We start from the raw sequence: 17,303 nt of genomic DNA, 5'->3' as shown, positions 1-17,303 counted from the left end.
ATCAGTGTATATATTGTGTAATTTCAAATCAGGATAAACATTTTCCTTGAACATTTATCATTTTTATCTGGTAAAAACATGCAACCTCATTTCTTCTAGGTTTTTGAAACACATAGTACATTGTCTATAGTCATCTTATTATGCAAAAGAATCCCAGAACTTCCCACTCATATCTAACCATAACTTAGTACCTGTACTGTCATTTCATATCACTAGTGGCACTTAGTACCCAGCCTTTTCTCATGTCCCTAACTTCCCTACTTTCCCATCTCTGGTAACCACCATTCTACTTTCATCTTCTTTGAGGACCATGTTTTAGATTCTACCTGTGAGATCATGGCCTATTTGTCTTTCTGTGTTTGGCTTATGTCACTTAATGTAATGATCCCTAGCTCCATCCATGTTATTACAAATGACAGTATTTCACACACACACCCACACACATATACATAAATAAATATATATATATATACACACACACACACACACATGTGTATTTCACAGTTTGTTTATCCATTCATCAGTTGATGGGAATTCAGTTGTTTCTTAGATAGTATGAATGGTGCTACAATAAACAAGGGAGTTTAGATGTGTCTTTCGACAGAGTGATATCATTTTCTTTGAATATATGCCTAGTAGTGGGATTGCTGTGTTTTATGGTAGTTCCATATTTAATTTTTTGTAGAAGTTCCACAAAGTTTTCCGTAATAGTTGTATTAATTTGTATTGTCACCAAAAGTGTATAAGGGTTTTTTTTCTTTGCAGCCTTGAAAAAACCTATTACTTATAACTTTAATTAGATTCTACATAACTGGGCTTTTTTCATATGCTTGTTGGTCATTTTTATGTCTTCTTTTAATAGATGTGTATTTTAGATCAATTTACTATACTGTTCATTGAATTATTTGTTTTTTTCTGCTATTAAGTGTATTTTTTTAGCTTCCTTATATATCTTGGAAGTTAATCATTTGTCAAATGTATAGTTTGCAAATATTTTTCTCCCTTTCTGTAGGTTGTCTCTTTACCATGTGGATTCTTTTATTTTTATTTTTATTTTTTTTTGCTATGCAGAAACTTCTAGATTTGATGTTATTTGCTTTGTCTATGTTTGCTTTTCTTGATCCTTTTTACTGATTGTCTCATTCTGACATTGGCTTTTCTGTTACTTTCGCCTGAGAACTTTGTAATATGCCTGTGCTTCATTTAACCTTCTTTAATTGTTGAGACCACCATTTATTTAATTTAAACACATCTGGTTAGAAATAGCACTAGTTAGGTTGCCAATGATTTAATAAACACAACATTTATGTTAATACATTCTCAATAATTGAGTAACTGATCCTTTAAAGTTGAAGAAGGAAAGAACTATTCAATTATGAATATTTATATGCTGTGAGTCATACTGTGTGTTTAATTATGTGAAGACAGAGGTAAATACTAATGGTCCCCTTTGAGGGAGCTTGTATGATAGTGGCAAAGAAGACTCAAATGTAGTGGGTTAAGGCCCAAGGCAGAGTGACACTTTTATAATTCTTAGAAAGTATAAAGGAAAAAAGAAGAAAGGTAGACAAATGTTCTGCAATTATCTTCTATTTATTTATTTATTTGAAAGAGAGTGAAAAGTGGGAGAGATGAAGGGAGGATGAGAGAGAAAGAGAGGAAAAGAGTTCGGTGTTTATATATCCCACCAATTGGTTCACTCCTCAAATTCCTCCAACAGCCAGGGCTGAACTAAATTAAACCAAAAAGCCAGGAACTCAATCTGGGCCTCCAACATGGATAACCAGAATGCAACTCTTTGAATCACCACTTGCTGCCCCCTTGGGTAGACATCAGCAGAAAAATGGAATCAAGAGTGGAGCAGAGACTCAAAAAGGCACTCTGGTATGAGATGTGGGCATCCCAAGTGATATCTTAACCACTGTGCAAAATGCTCACCATTATAAAATGGTTGATTTTGTTCAAAGTTGAACTTTAGGAGGAAAGATAATAATGTAAGTTTATTGAGACATTAAGGCTATAAGTCGTTAATGTTATTATACAGGAAAATAATCCAATCGCAAAGTAAGATAAAGGCACATATAAATGTAATTTGCAGCACACTATATTAATGACTCAAAAAGAAGTATAATTTAGGTATTATGGCATTTGAATGAACACAGAATCAAATTCAATCTGGCAAACTCACAGACTGAGCTGTGTGGCAGGGGAATAGATTTGAGTGTATCCCTGGAGAATGGTTGGGATGTACACATTTGAATTGAAAGATGTTATTTCTCCCCAAATCCCACTTTATAAAATTCTTTAATGATGAATTTAAGGTATTTGAGAGTTTTTGAGAACAATTTTTATAGGCTATTTTTTCTGTTTGAAAGAGATGCACTATTTTATTAGTATTTTGTTATCAATGATATAAAGCAGCTTTGTTTCTATTTCCATGTATGTTTTTGTATATGTTCATGTGCTGGAATATGTGTCAATGGAAGCTGGAGTTGTGTCAGTTAATAAAATATTTTGACTTTGCATCTATTTAGGAGCAAAAAAAGAACATTTAAAACTAAACGCAATGCCCACTTAACATAATTACATTAAAATTATACTTATTATGTGTTTATCCCTACTTAGGTATTAGCAAAGTCTTATGCTCATTACAAATGCAATCATAAATTCATAAAAAATATTTTATACTTTCTCCTATTTATCTTCCTATGAAAAGTAAATGCCTGTCTACTTTACTTGAGTCCTATCTTTTTTTTAAAGATGTATTTATTTATCTAAAAGTCAGAGTTACACAGAGAGAAAGAGAGGCAGAGACAGAGAGGTCATCTGCTGGTTCACTCCCAAAATGGCTGCAATGGCTGGAGCTGCGCCAATCCAAAGCCAGCAGCCAGGAGCTTCCTCTGGGTCTCATGCTGGTGCAGGGGCCCAAAGACGTGGGCCACCTGCTACTACTTTCCCAAGCCATAGTAGAGAGCTGGATTGGAAGTGGAGCAGCTGGGACTTGAACCAGCACCCATATGGGATGCTGGCATGCAGGTAGAGACTTTACCTGCCACACCACAGTGCTGCCCCGTGTCCTATCTTTTGATTTAGTTGTGAAAGAGAATCTCATTCATAGCAACACAATTATATTTTTTCTATAACACTGTAGAAATTTTAGAAAAATGTGAAACATTTCATTTAAATGGAGAGGCAAATTAGACTAATTCCTGTCATTGACACAGTATTATAAAAACGGGGCATATGTGACCTATTTTATATCCTGAATGATTAAAATACATGAATAAAACTTAAGTCCAAAGTTAAATTTAAGATTGGGTTCCAGCTCTTTTTTTAAATTTTTTTAAATTTTCTCTACTTTCCTCAATGCTATTTACATTTGTCTCTTGGAGTATTAGGAAAAAATGACAGATCATATAATATAAAGGCAAATGACAGAGACCTGAGGTCATTTGCTGGCTTACTTTGTGACGAGTAAACAGTTATTTCTCCTGGTAGATTATCTGAACCAGTATAAAACTCAGACTGTGTGCCTGATATTCAAATAAATTTTCCAAAATTTAAACATTGAAAGTGGTTAAAAACAGGCTCATCAGTATTCAGTGCCTCTGCCATAAGATGAAAGCAAGGAAGAAACCTTCTTCAGTGTGGAGGTAATAGAAGAAAACTTATCAGAGACCAAAGGCTTCTATCGGTTGCTCATACCCAACTCTGGTGGACTTCAATCAACTTCAACCTCTCAGCAGGAAGAATTTAGCTGCAGGATAGAAATTTGAATTTCATTAATAGTATTACAAGGGGATCAAGGCTTTTATAATGAGTTTAATATCTTGGATATAGGATGAATTACTGAGCTTTAAAAGCTACTTTTGCCTTAGAGAGTTTGATATTTTCTGAAGAAAGTTTTAAAGTAAGTGCATATACAACTACATATAGAGAGATGCAGTTACTGGTTTCCAAGAGCATGACATTGAAATGTTGCATAAAGGGTTTCTTTCCATTCATACGTGGAAGTAGGATATACATAGATCCAATGGCGAGAACTATGTATCATGATGAGCTTAATTGTAAGAATTCACCAGTTTCTTAAATTTGACCCTCATCATCATTTATGTTTCTTTCCTCTCACTCCCATTTTCCATTTCAACCTCTAAATAGAGTGAATAATGACAAAAGCAATAACTGATTTAGAGTGCTCAAAGAAGTTAAGCAACCTTTTCAGGTCACACAATTAACAAGAGGAATAGAGGAATTCAAACCATATCTACTTAAAATAAAAACCCAAGAAAGTTATGCATTAGCCACCTCACAGAGGAGTGATGACAGTGCTGTGTTTTCTTTTATAAGGAGTCCTTTAAAACAGCCCCAGAGTGCAGTGTTGTTGGACAATGGGTTAAGCCCCTGTTTGGGTGCCTACATCCCAAATGGCAGTGCTTGTTAGAATGCATACTACTCAGCTTGCAATATAACATCCTGTTAATGCATCCTTGGAAGTAGCAGATCCTTAAGTGCTTGTGTCCCTAATACCCATGTGGGAAACCTAAATGGAATTCTGGACTCTTGGTTTAGGCCTTGTCCAGTGCTGGTTGGTTTGGGTATTTGAGATGTGAACTAACAAAGTGAATATCTCTGTCTTTCTGTGTTGCTCTTCCTAGAAACTTACTGGCTCTTCGATCCCAGCAATGTGCAAATTATTTTTTAAAAAAGCCTCTTGCCTGGGGCCAACTTAAATATCAAAGGATCATCAGGAATAAAGATATAGCTCTGTAGAGGAAATCCACATAATCACAGTAAGTGACTTGGAAAGACCTAGTTTGATGAAATCATAGACATGCCATCAAGAAAGTTTAGTTGTTTGGACAGGAAAACTGACTTGGGAGTTCCTAGCATTGAAGCTTTACAGAAATACTCTTGTTCCCTTCTTTTGAAGTTGCATTCTTATTTCATTCAGATAATCCAGTAAGACAATCTATCTTCCTACCCCATAATGCAAAGGAAACACAATTTTAATCATCCAACACATGCGATTCTCCTGAATGTATTCCTTTCAGGAGTATCTGAGTGACCATTCTGAAGGTTTTTTGTTTGTTTGTTTGGTTTTTTTTTTTTTTTTTTTTTTTTTTTTTTTTTTTTTTTTTGATGCGAGGGGCAGAGGAGGCTGCAGGACCTTCTCAAATGTTCAAATCATCATATCACAGACCTAATATAGGAATATACAATACAATAAAAGTCTGAACAGGAAATCTTAAGTCAGCCTACAGAACACAGATGGAGCCAGACCTGACATATTTTTTTTTTTTGACAGGCAGAGTTAGAGAGAGAGAGAGAGAAAGGTGTTTCTTTTTCTGTTGGTTCACCCCTCAAGTGGCCACTACGGCCAGTGTGCTGCAGCCGGCGTGCTGCACCAATCCGAAGCCAGGAGCCTGGTGCTTCCTCCTGGTCTCCCATGCAGGTGCAGGGCCAAAGAACCTGGGCCATCCTCCACTGCCTTCCCGGGCCACAGCAGAGAGCTGCACTGGCAGAGGAGCAACCAGGACAGAATCCGGCGCCCCAACTGGAACTAGAACCTGGTGTGTCGGCGCCGCAGGCAGAGGATTATCCTAGTGAGCCACGGCGCTGGCCCAGACCTGACATATTAAACAGATCTAGATGCTTTGATGAAAACATAATGAGAGTAATGATACAGCATGTTGGCTGTAATTGAATCTCATCTTCTGTTTCTAGCTTCCAAAAGAAGTTTATTTTCTGTTTTCTCAGCCAGTTCTTCTGAGTACTTTAGCTTCTATCCCCAATTCCTGGTTCTCAAGGACTATTCAGAAAGGGTTACTGCAGCCTGTGAGCTTTAGCTCAGATGTGCTGAGCATTCCATGAAAACATCAAAGCAGTGAGTTCATAAAATATATGGATTGTCACTAGTGCAAACCCAGTCTGAGCTCCAGCTTCATTTCACAGACTGGCATTTTCTCTTGGGCACTGAGCCTGGCTTCATACCCTTGACTCTTCCATTGATTCCTCACAGCCCTTATCCCATCAGGATCTATTGTATTCATCTGAAGTCTAGCCAATAGTTGCTATTCTGTCAGAAACTTGACCTCCAAGCAGCAACCATCAAAGGCCAAAATGACAACAACTTATTAGTTACCAGATTCTCATTGGTTTTATCTTTGATTCTACACTCAAGCAACACTTCCTTCCATAAAACAGAGTAAGTATTATATGAGCTGAGCAGGAAATGTCAGTTTTGTAGACAGAGAAGGGCTCAACAAAACAGAAAAAAAAAGTGGATCAGGTGTTTCAATTAACTTCCACATAAGAGATCCAGTGAGAATAATAGAAAAACAAATGATTGGTTAATATCAGATTACCTCTGGTTATGTTTTGTAAGAATTAAAGAATTACATGTGGTAAAGATTAAGTAGAAGGAACTTTTTTTTTTTTTTTTTTTTTTTTTGACAGGCAGAGTGGATAGTGAGAGAGAGAGACAGAGAGAAAGGTCTTCATTTTGCCATTGGTTCACCCTCCAATGGCCTCCACGGCTGGCACGCTGCAGCCGGCACACCGCGCTGATCTGAAGGCAGAAGCCAGGTGCTTCTCCTGGTCTCCCATGGGGTGCAGGGCCCGGGCCCAAGCACTTGGGCCATCCTCCACTGCCTTCCCGGGCCACGGCAGAGAGCTGGCCTGGAAGAGGGGCAACCAGGAAAGAATCCGGCGCCCCAACTGGGACTAGAACCCAGTGTGCCGGTGCCGCTAGGTGGAGGATTAGCCTATTGAGCCATGGCACTGGCCAGTAGAAGGAACTTTTCATTGTCATGTTGCATAGCTTTGCCTTTTGGGGAATTTGGCTTTCTCATTATCCTGATTTCTGAGATGGTCAGATAACAACTTAGTTTTGATTTGATAATGTAGAGCTTTAGCATGAGTAAGTCCTTTTTAATTTTCAATGTGGTCTTTTGGGGCCACTGTAGGTGTGTCATCCAAAGCGACAACATCCTGTAATTTTTTTATCACAACTCTAGTATATATAAAAAAAAGACTATTCATAGAAAGTAGACATACTCAGTGAAAGAATACATGTGATTTCATGTATTATTTTACTCTTCTTTTTCCTTGATTTCCCCCAACAGCTTTACCACCCTTTAGATATCTAATGTCTATCATTATTTGGTTCCTACATTATATTTCCCTTACTTCATGAGAACTGTACTTAGTGCCTCCTTTCTTAATCAAACTGAATTGCAGTCCAGTCTCTCAATCCCTTTATCTGTCCCTGTCTCTTTCTGTGTCTCACACACCATGTACATATTTACTAGATTAGGCTTATCTATTGTCTCAGGTTTCCAACTTTCTTCTCTACATAACGTGATAAACAATGTTTTCAGGTAATCATTTGATAAATTTCATTTTCTTTAAATGACAAAATTTGATGAGGGCTGGAAGAAAGTCTCCATTGTTTTGCATTATATTGTGAGTAATAGCAACAATCTAGAAGATAATTGATTTTAAATAAATATTGTTGTAGAATAAATTCAGTAAGTTTTGTCACCCAACCCCCGCCCCCAATTTCCTTGACAATCTCTTCAGATACATCTGCATCTGCATTTAACACTTCTTTGGATGATCATTGTTGAAGGCAAGACTGCATTTGGTTATATTTCTGCTCTCTCTCCTCCTCAGTGGTAACTATCACCTAGCTCTGTGTCTTTTGCTGCACCCCAGATGTGATTCCATGGAAAAGATACTTGCATTCCTGCTTTGATTTCTTTCATAGGTCTTTATAGTAATAAAATGCCTAGCCATGAGAATTTGTTCAGCTTCCAATGTCTTTATCAAGAGAGGTAGTTTTGTATAAGACTGTCTATCTTTCCCTTATTACCTTGATACAATATCTTGAGTTCTCCTGAGGGCATTGTATAAATCAGAATACATTTGATTAATGAAACAATATAGTTTAAAAATAAAGTCAAACAAGATGAGAGTCAAAGTCATCATTGGATTTGACATTTATGAGCTTATTGCTCTCCTTGAGAAGAGTAGTTTCATAGAAGTGGGAGCCAAAAGTAATTTGCATCATCTACCTGCAAAACTTTCAATTATGTGCCTATAGGCTAATAAATCCCAAATATATCTGTTTCATTCATTCTTTCTCTTGAGTATCAGAATAATATATCTGTCAAGTTGAACACTCAGAATAGCACACAAATATTTGAAGTTTAACCTTGCTAAGATTAAATGTTAACCATGTCTTAAAACTCTATTACCCCATCACCCTCATGATCAAGTGTGCACAGACATCACATACACATACAAAAGCACATAGGTCCCCCCCCCCATTATGTGTTACTTATCTGGATTAATGCCACCATTATTCACACAAGCCAGAAATTGGGGAGACTTTCTAGGCTTTTCTCAGTGCTTATGTTTTCAATCTAATAAGCATTAACACTTTTTGATTTGAGCAATATCTAGGTTTGGTGTTAGGTTGGATTACCCAATCTAGTAAGTTGCTTAACCAACTTACTAGTTAACTAATGTTAGTAAACTTGCTTAAATATCCCCATGTTTCCTGATTCCCTTTCAAAAGTAACTAACAATGTCATCTCCCTTAATGAGTTATTGTAATTAGATTACTCATGTAAAAAACACTTAGAATGTTTTTTCTTTCTATTACTACTATGTTCATTTTACCTTGATTGAAGTCTTCTTCAGACAAAAATGCTCAAATCCTCCGACATTTCTGCCTCTAGTCTTATGCTATTTCAGCTGCATTCTCAAGACTGCTATTAAAACAGACCTTCCAAACACCAAATCCTGACATACGCCAATATCCTGAGTCCCTAAATAACACCCACCTGGCCCTAGAATGAACCGTATACCCCCGAGAGGCACTTGCAAGACTGTCAGAAAGTTAGGTCTTTTTCACCTCTCCAAGGTTTATCTCTTGCTCCTGCCTTTCTCACAGTCTCACAGTCTTCATACCATTCAAAATGCTTAAAGATCTCTATTTCTGTGGTGAAGCTTCATGACTCCCTGAAACAGCATGACTCCTGCTCTTCTTTTTTGGAAATATTTTCCATATTTCCTTCACCAGGTGAACTCCCATGAATACTTCCGTACATCTGCAAAGCCCAGATCCACTGAAGAACTGATTTTGACTTTCTCACAAATAGTGGGAAGAATACTTCTTCCTTTTTATACTACTAAATCTTGTATATGCCTGAATTGTAGTACTTATGTATTGTATAGTGTTGACTTACACATAAACCTCTTCCATAAGAATGTACATGAATATTTTGTGGCAGGAATTATGAACTTTGCTGTAGTAAATAGCACATTGTCGTTGCAGATCCTGAACAGTTTACAATCTGAAGGAAACACACATGCAAACAACAAGTTTGAACTAACTGGTATATTTCAAGTGCAAGTATACAAAATCTGCTTTGACATGCTTCCTCTGGGAAAATGGAAAAGAACCTCAGAAATAGAGTGATTTTTGTGTGTGTGTGTGCAAAATGAGTTAAAATTAACCAGGTTAAAAGAAGAGAAGATAGGGGCCGGCGCTATGGATCATTTGGTTAATCCTCCGCCTGCGGCACCGGCATCCTTTATGGGTGCCAGTTCTAGTCCCAACTGCTCCTCTTCCAGTCCAGCTCTCTGCTGTGGCCCGGGAAGGCAGTGGAGGATAGCCCAAGTGCTGGGCCCCTGAACGCGCATGAGAGACCAGGAAGAAACTCCTGGCTCCTGCCTTCAGATGGGTGCAGCTCTGGCCGTTGCAGCCTTTTGGAAAGTGAACCAATGGAAGGAAGACCTTTCTGTCTGTCTGTCTGTGTGTCTCTCTCTCTCTCTCTCTGTCTGTAACTCTACCTGTCAAATTGCGGTGACTGTACCTCGCCACCGCTGGAGAATTAGGCAGGCTTCCTGCAGCTTGCCTTGACCGAGGAGGGGAAGTGCGCCACCCACCACTCAGCCTTCCCCAAACCCGGGGGACAATCAGGTGCAGTGTGGAACCCAGTTGAAGCAGGGTCTCACTTTATTGTAAAAGGGAGGTGTATATATAGCTGAGGTACAGAGCGTATGACCGGATGCGGCGAGTGGTGGGGTGATGTGATGCAAAAGGATCTTTGCCACTCCTTTTATACCATCTTAATGATCCTTAGGCTAAAGCCCTGGGGCTGGGGTGTTTGCCACCAGGGATTTGAAACTTAAAGACAGGTTTTCAAATTTGAGGCAGGCTCAGGAAGTTTCCTCTAGGCCTCTCCGGATTCAGCCTCCCCCACATCAAATAAATAAATTTTTAAAATTATGAAAAAAGAGAGAGAAGGCAGTGCCAGTGGTGTGAAAGAAAAATCATCTTGGTAAAAGCACAGGTGGAAAGCACTGATAAATGGGGAAATATAAATGACTTTTGTGTAGCCATAGAATGGTATGTTTCATGGAGATTGGCACAAGTTAAGAACAGAAAATAGTTAGATATTGAGTTATGAGGAGCTGTGTATGCCTAACAGACTGAATTATTATTCTTTGACAATAACAGACCACTGAAGGATCTTAAGCAGAGAATATGTTAAGATTTTTGTCAAATATCCTTTCAAAATAAAAAATTAAGAAGTTATCTGTCATGAGGACCTATACACACACTAAAGTACTGGGGATGGTAGTGTAATGGAATTCTCAGAACTGAAATGAGTAATAAATGGAAGACGAATAATTAAATGACTCATGTAAAGTATAAAAAAATCTAGTAGGCTTTCAGATTTGTTGATCATATGAATAGGCAGGACAGGTAATATTTGAGAAGAAGTGGGTTTCTTGGTAAGGAATAGACAACAAGATAAGTTGGGCTTATGTTTGATGCCTGAGAATCTAGGAAGGAAGGTCTGGGCTGGAGAGAGTAATTGGGAAATCCTGGGATCCTGGGATTACCACAGCAATTTACAATGAGTAACTGAGACTGTATAAATGCATTAAAACAATGACAAACTCACAAGTCAAGAAAAAAATTTAAGACACTTAATAATTTAAGAAGTGAGTAGAGGAAAAGATATTCAGAAAATGCTATAAAGGAGCTATCATATAAGCATAAGAGAGTATGATTGCTTGAGGCAAAGTCAAAGGAGAAGAGACTTCTAAAGAGGAAGTACTACAGAATGTGAAACTATGGAGAACATGAAAAGATAATGGTTGAAGTCACCATTTGGATTGGGCAAATAAGAAAGAAAATTACAGCAGACATAATAGTAGAAGGTGGTGATAAATTGGGAACTTTAGTATAAATTCATATTTTCCAAGATGTTTAATAAGACAGACAAGTTGTAATCAGAGAAGTACCAAGTTGAAAATGGCAATCAGTTTTGTTTATTTGATTTTTTATTTGACAGAGTTAGTGAGAGAGAGAGACAGAGAGAAAGGTCTTCCTTCCATTGGTTCTCTCCTCAATGGCTGCTATGGCCGGCACTGTGCCGATCCAAAGCCAGGAGCCAGGTGCTTCCTCCGGTCTCCCATGCGGGTACAGGGCCCAAGCACTTGGGCCATCTTCCACTGCCTTCCTGGGCCATAGCAGAGAGCTGGACCGGAAGAGGAGCAACTGGGACTAGAACCCAGTGCACATATGGGATGCCGGCGCCACAGGCAGAGAATTAACCAAATGAGCCATGGCACTGGCCCCTATTTATTTGATTTTTAAGAGGATTATTTAAACAGTTTTATCAGCTAAGATAGACAAGTGGTGGTAAATACCAATACAGAGGAGGTTTAACTAAAACATTAATATGAAATTTAGTTAGCTATTTTAATTGTAAACCAGTTTTTTAAAGACAAAGCTGAAAGAAGGAAGCCCCCTCCTCAGAAGGCTGTGGCACATTGCTTTCACGGTGTTATGTGTAAAGACTCATTTTTTAAAAAAAATTTAAGTGAGGTTATTTATTCCCTCTCATCCAGAAGCTTTTTCCTCTCTTCTTTTTCTTTCTAAATTTCTACTCAGGGGCTTACCTTTTGCACCTAACGATTAAGTTTCCCTTTATTCTGTAGGACTTTTCTCACTTCCTTTCAGTGGAGGAATTTACCAGTTTCATTATTTGGTGTCATAAACATTTGCAAGTTGACCATGATTATGAGAAGTATATTCCTGCTGATGTTGTATTGTTGGAAAGATTATGTTCGCGGTTGATGAATGTTACTGATATTCGTTTGCCACAGATGAATTTACAGGTTAGAAAGCATATACACTATGCCACAGATGAATTTATAGGTTAGAAAGCATATACACTATTTGATTTCAAAGAATAAACTAAGACCATGCTGCTCAGGCTTTAACATGCATCAGGATTATCCTCAGAAAGCTTCCATGTCTGGAGTCTACCCATGGAGATTCTAATTCAGTTGGTCTGGTGTAGACCACAACAATTTACCTCTTCTGGGTCATTCTTATGCTGTTGGTCTCCAACACATTGTGAGTACCACTGATAAGGATTATTAGGTTCCTGGTTGGGTAGAGTAAGCACAGATGGCCCCTGACTTACCTTGGTTCTGCTTCAAATTTTTCTGCTTGTAATGGTAGAAAGCAATAGGCATTCAAACTATATTTTGAATTTTGATCTTCTCCCAGGCTAGCATGTGTGTTGTGAAACACTTTAAAGATACTGACAGCTGTCAGTGAGCGCTGGAATCATGAGAGGAAACAACATGCCGTGTGGCAATGCTAGGAAGTTCGGTACTTTGAATGTATTTCTTATTTACAGTATTTTAAGTTACAAAGGATTTATCAGGATGCAGTCCTATTCTAAGTTGAAAAGAATCTATATAAATAGAAGGCTACTTAAAAAAAATCATGGAAAATGGAATGAAAAGATGTTTTAGTACAAAAATTTTTTTGAAATCCATGCATAGGAGGAATCGTCAAGTAGACAATGGAAAGTAAGTATTGTGAAAAATTCTGTGTGTGGATTTTTAAAATTTTACACTAAGATAAACTTAGATTTTAGCTCTATTTTCCATGAACTTTTTAAGGTAAATCTCATAGATGTGGACAACATTTTGATACCTGTTAAATAACATCTGTTGACTCTAGCCTTCAATCACCATTTTGACAAGAAATAATTCAAGTCCTGGACTACTTTCCTTTCAAAAGCAATTACTGAAAAACCTGAATTCATTCCATAATAGCCTTAAACTAAAACTCTAAAGTTTGAATGTGTTTTCATGACTCAAAACATATAACACCTCTATGACATTTCAGATTATTGTCTTGGAAAGTCTATGGCAATTTTGAAGCATGCGGACATTTAACAATTGGAGAAAAATGAGAGTTATAATAGAAACTCACTTTAGTAGTACCTGAAAAAAATACCGGAAAATAATACACGTTTTAAATGTGCTTGTCTTGGAGTCTGCCAATTTTTGACATGGATTTAACTCTCATGAGTGCTTTTTCTTTCTGCGCCATTGTTCTCCACATTTAAAGTATTCTAGTGTTAGTCACTAAGTACCTTTTACTGTTTTGTTGCAACAGAGACGCTAAAGATGATTTTCTAGGTGTCAAAGCAGCTTCCCCATGAAAAGCAGAGCTGCAGTCATTAGGTAATAACATGTTCCCTGAGAAATGTAAATGCTTGGATGCAACACATTGTAAGCTACAGGATGTGTCTCTGGGAGCAGAACACATTGAACAAAACACTGGAGGGCAGACCTGTGCTGGGTGCAGAAGCCTATAAGGAAAAGTAAATACAAATCATATCTCTAGGATAGGTGTTTGGTACAGTGATTAAGATGCATATCCTGAGATACCGCTAGCCATTTTGGGGTGCCTAGGTTCAAGTCCCAGCTTGACGTAAAGTTGCAGCTTCCTACTGATGTACACCCTGGGAGGAAGCAGGTACTCAAATACTTACATTCCTGCCACTCAGGGATACCTGGGTGGGATACCTGGATTAAGATTCAGGCTCCTTTTTTGGCATGGTCCAGGCCTAGCTATTGTGGACAACAGTAAACAAATGGATGAAAGATCTCTCTATGTCTATCCCTCTGTGTGTCTTTCTGCATTTCAAATAAATAAATATATGTATTATAATAAAAAAAGAAATCATGGGGCCGGCCCTGTGGCATAGCTGGTGAAGCTGCCCCCTGCAGTTCTGGCATCCCATATGGATGCCAGTTTGAGTCCTGCCTGGCTGCACCACTTCTGGTCCATCTCTCTACTATGGCCTGGGAAAGCAGTTCTATAGAAGTTCCTGGGCCCCTGCACCTGTGTGGGAGACCTGGAGGAAGCTTCAGTCCAGGTTCCTTGCTTCGGATGGGCATAGCTCGGGCTGTTGCTGCCATTTGGGGAATGAACCAGCGGAAAGAAGATCTCTCTCTCTCGCTCTCTTTCTCTCTCTGCCTCTTCTTGCTAAATCTGAAAAAAAAAAAAAAAAAAAAAGAAATCATACCTCTAATTGGTACAAACTTTGGCAATTTTTCCTATCAAAAACTTTTTAGGAGTCAAGGACCACATCAACTCTAGACCTCCAGGCCCAGCTATTTCTGGTTTCTAGCATAGTCTGCGTCCTAATGAGTACATGAGTTGGAGCAAATTAACCAACTTTCCAATGAGTTAATTTTCTTCATTGAAAAATATAATAAGATACCCATCTCTAAGGTTGTAATGAAGAGTGCTCACTAGTATAAGAACATTTTCCATTATTATTCCTGCCATTCTCACATTTCTGTTAGGTTGTCCAGGAGAATAAAGGCCAGGAAGGGGAAGGTGGCCATTTGACAGAAAGGCTTAAGCTGCCACTTGAGATGCCAGCATCACATAAAGAGTGCTGGTTCAAGTTCCAGGCCACCCCACTTCTGATCCAGATTCCTGCTAGTGCTTCCTAGAGGACAGCAGATATTGGCTCAACTGCTTGAGACCCTGCCACCTGTGGGGTACCTTAATTGAGTTCTGGGCTCCTGATTTCAGCCTCGCCCAGGCCTGGCTGTCAAAGGCATTTTGGGGAGTGAAAGATTTGATGTAATATTCTCTGTGTCCTTTTCAAGAAAATGAAAATCAATACTTTTTAAGAGGCTAAGAAAGGAGTAAAGAAGTTATCTATGGACGGTGCTACGGCTCACTAGGCTAATCCTCTGCCTGCGGCGCTGGCACAGTGGGTTCTAGTCCCAGTTGCTCCTCTTCCAGTCCAGCTGTCTGCTGTGGCCTGAGTGGAAGATGGCCCAAGTGCTTGGGCCCTGTACCCACATGTGAGACCAGGAGAAGCACCTGGCTCCTGGTTTTGGATCGGCGCAGCGCGCCAGCCGTAACGGCCATTTGAGGGATGAAGCAACGGAAGGAAGACCTTTCTCTCTGTCCCTCTCTCGCACTGTCTACCTCTGCCTGTCAAAAAAAAAAAAAAAAGTTATCTAGCTAAGAAAGCAAAATTATTCTAAAACAGCAAATATAAACTTATTTAATAAAGAATTTATCACTTTGACTACGACCTTGTCTAAATAAGATTAGAGTTGGTGAACTCAAAAGGCTTTCATAGCCTTGGCAACTCATGACAAGATCCTAGGGTGATTACTGACGCCATAGATAAGAGTGTCAAATTGTTAAGTCAATAACAGGAGTCACTGTGCACTTACTTCTCATGTAGGATCTCTGTCCTTAATGTGTTGTCCAATGTGAATTAATGCTATAACAAGTACTCAAACAGTATTTTTCACTTTTTGTTTCAGTGTGGGTACAAACTGTTGAAATCTTTACTTCATATATACTAAATTGATCTTCTGTATATAAAGAGAATTGAAAATGAATCTTGATGTGAATGGAAGGGGAGAGGGAGCAGGAGAGGGGAGGGTTGGGGGTGGGAGGGATGTTATGGGGGGGAAAAGCCATTGTAATCCATAAACTGTACTTTGGAAATTTATATTTATTAAATAAAAGTTAAAAAAAAAGAATTTGATTTTGGTCTAGATTTCCCGCATTGGAGTTTCTAAAATCCTGGGGGTTTCCCAACTGTTAAGACTGTACTTGTTCTCTTAATGAAGTGACTCATGGTGGGCCCTCAGATAATTTGAGGCTCAGGCTTGGTCAGCAGAAAGACCAGCCATGTGATTGAAGGGTTGGAACTTTGTGCCAGCCCAATGTCCAGCAAATGGAGGAAGCTGGAGATTGTGGTATCGGAGAAGACCCCTTAAAATCCATACAGAAATGTGGCCCCTTAATTTCCTCAGAAGTGCCACCTGGGATGCCACATATGCTACTGGAATTTGGGGTGCCATACAATATCACCATAAGCTTTTTAATAAATCCCCAGTATTAATAAGTTTGAAAGGGTTCTTGCCTAGTATTTAGAGAAGAATTCTAAATACTGGCATAAATAAACAAGGCAGCATGGTACATTTTAGGCTTTTATTTAGTGCTAAAGGTGCATAGGAAAGTGAGGGCTTTAGTTTAGTTTAAAGAGAAGGGGAAATCTAGAAACTAGGGTAGCATCCATACCAAGCAGAGAGGAGGCCAAAAGCCACGTGCTGCAAGCACTTTGAGCTGCTATTCACTGCTTATCACTGGCAGCAAAGCAGAGGCAGAGAGCCATTTGGGATGCTCCTTGCCTTTGATAATTTTTACAGGGGAGTGGCTTGTGGGCAGGTGGGTGCTCAGGTATGGCCAGGTAGAGCATAATGTTACACGGGAGCCTGGTGAGGGTATCAGGTAGGGTGCGAGGTCACACAAGAGTGTGGCGGGAAGGTGTGCTCTTCCAGCTCACAAACCTAATCGATTTTAACTTTATCTGCCTACTTCATTCCCCCCTCAGAGACTCCATCCACATAATCCTAAGAAGACTTGATGGACGTCGAATCATCTCTTCTGTAACTGCTTCCTGCTTATATGGGGGGTAATGTAGGTCCTGCCTATCCAGGGTCTAGAAGTCTCTGCCTATCCTATCTAGCAAATTTGCTTTGTGAGCTTGGAGCAGTCTCGGTCATTGCCAATGTCTGTGTCCCCTGCATAGTTGCTCCCAGAAGTAGAGTTCTGAAACATATAAATTTGTTAATTAGTATAAGCAAAACTGGAACAAAACCAGTCATAAGTGGGATGCCCCTTTAGATGAAAACAACGTATCTTATAGACTTGCAGATAGTGGGTAGTGATAGGCTACCCTTACGTAGATTCCCAGAGATAATCAAGGAGGGCAGGTACAGTATGTTTGCCTTAAGCAGCCAAAGGCAAAAGTTTTTCTTATCCTTTTTGCTTTGAAGTACTTAGGGTTTCTGATTGGCTAATAGGAACAGTCAGGCATGTCTTTTGCATTCACCTGTGAAGATTTAAGAGGTAGAGTTTAATCCTA

Source organism: Oryctolagus cuniculus, chromosome 15 (assembly GCF_051225735.1).
Source record: "Oryctolagus cuniculus isolate XC-2025 breed Fujian yellow rabbit chromosome 15, ASM5122573v1, whole genome shotgun sequence".
Lineage (NCBI taxonomy): Eukaryota > Metazoa > Chordata > Mammalia > Lagomorpha > Leporidae > Oryctolagus > Oryctolagus cuniculus.
This window is presented reverse-complemented; position numbering follows the sequence as displayed.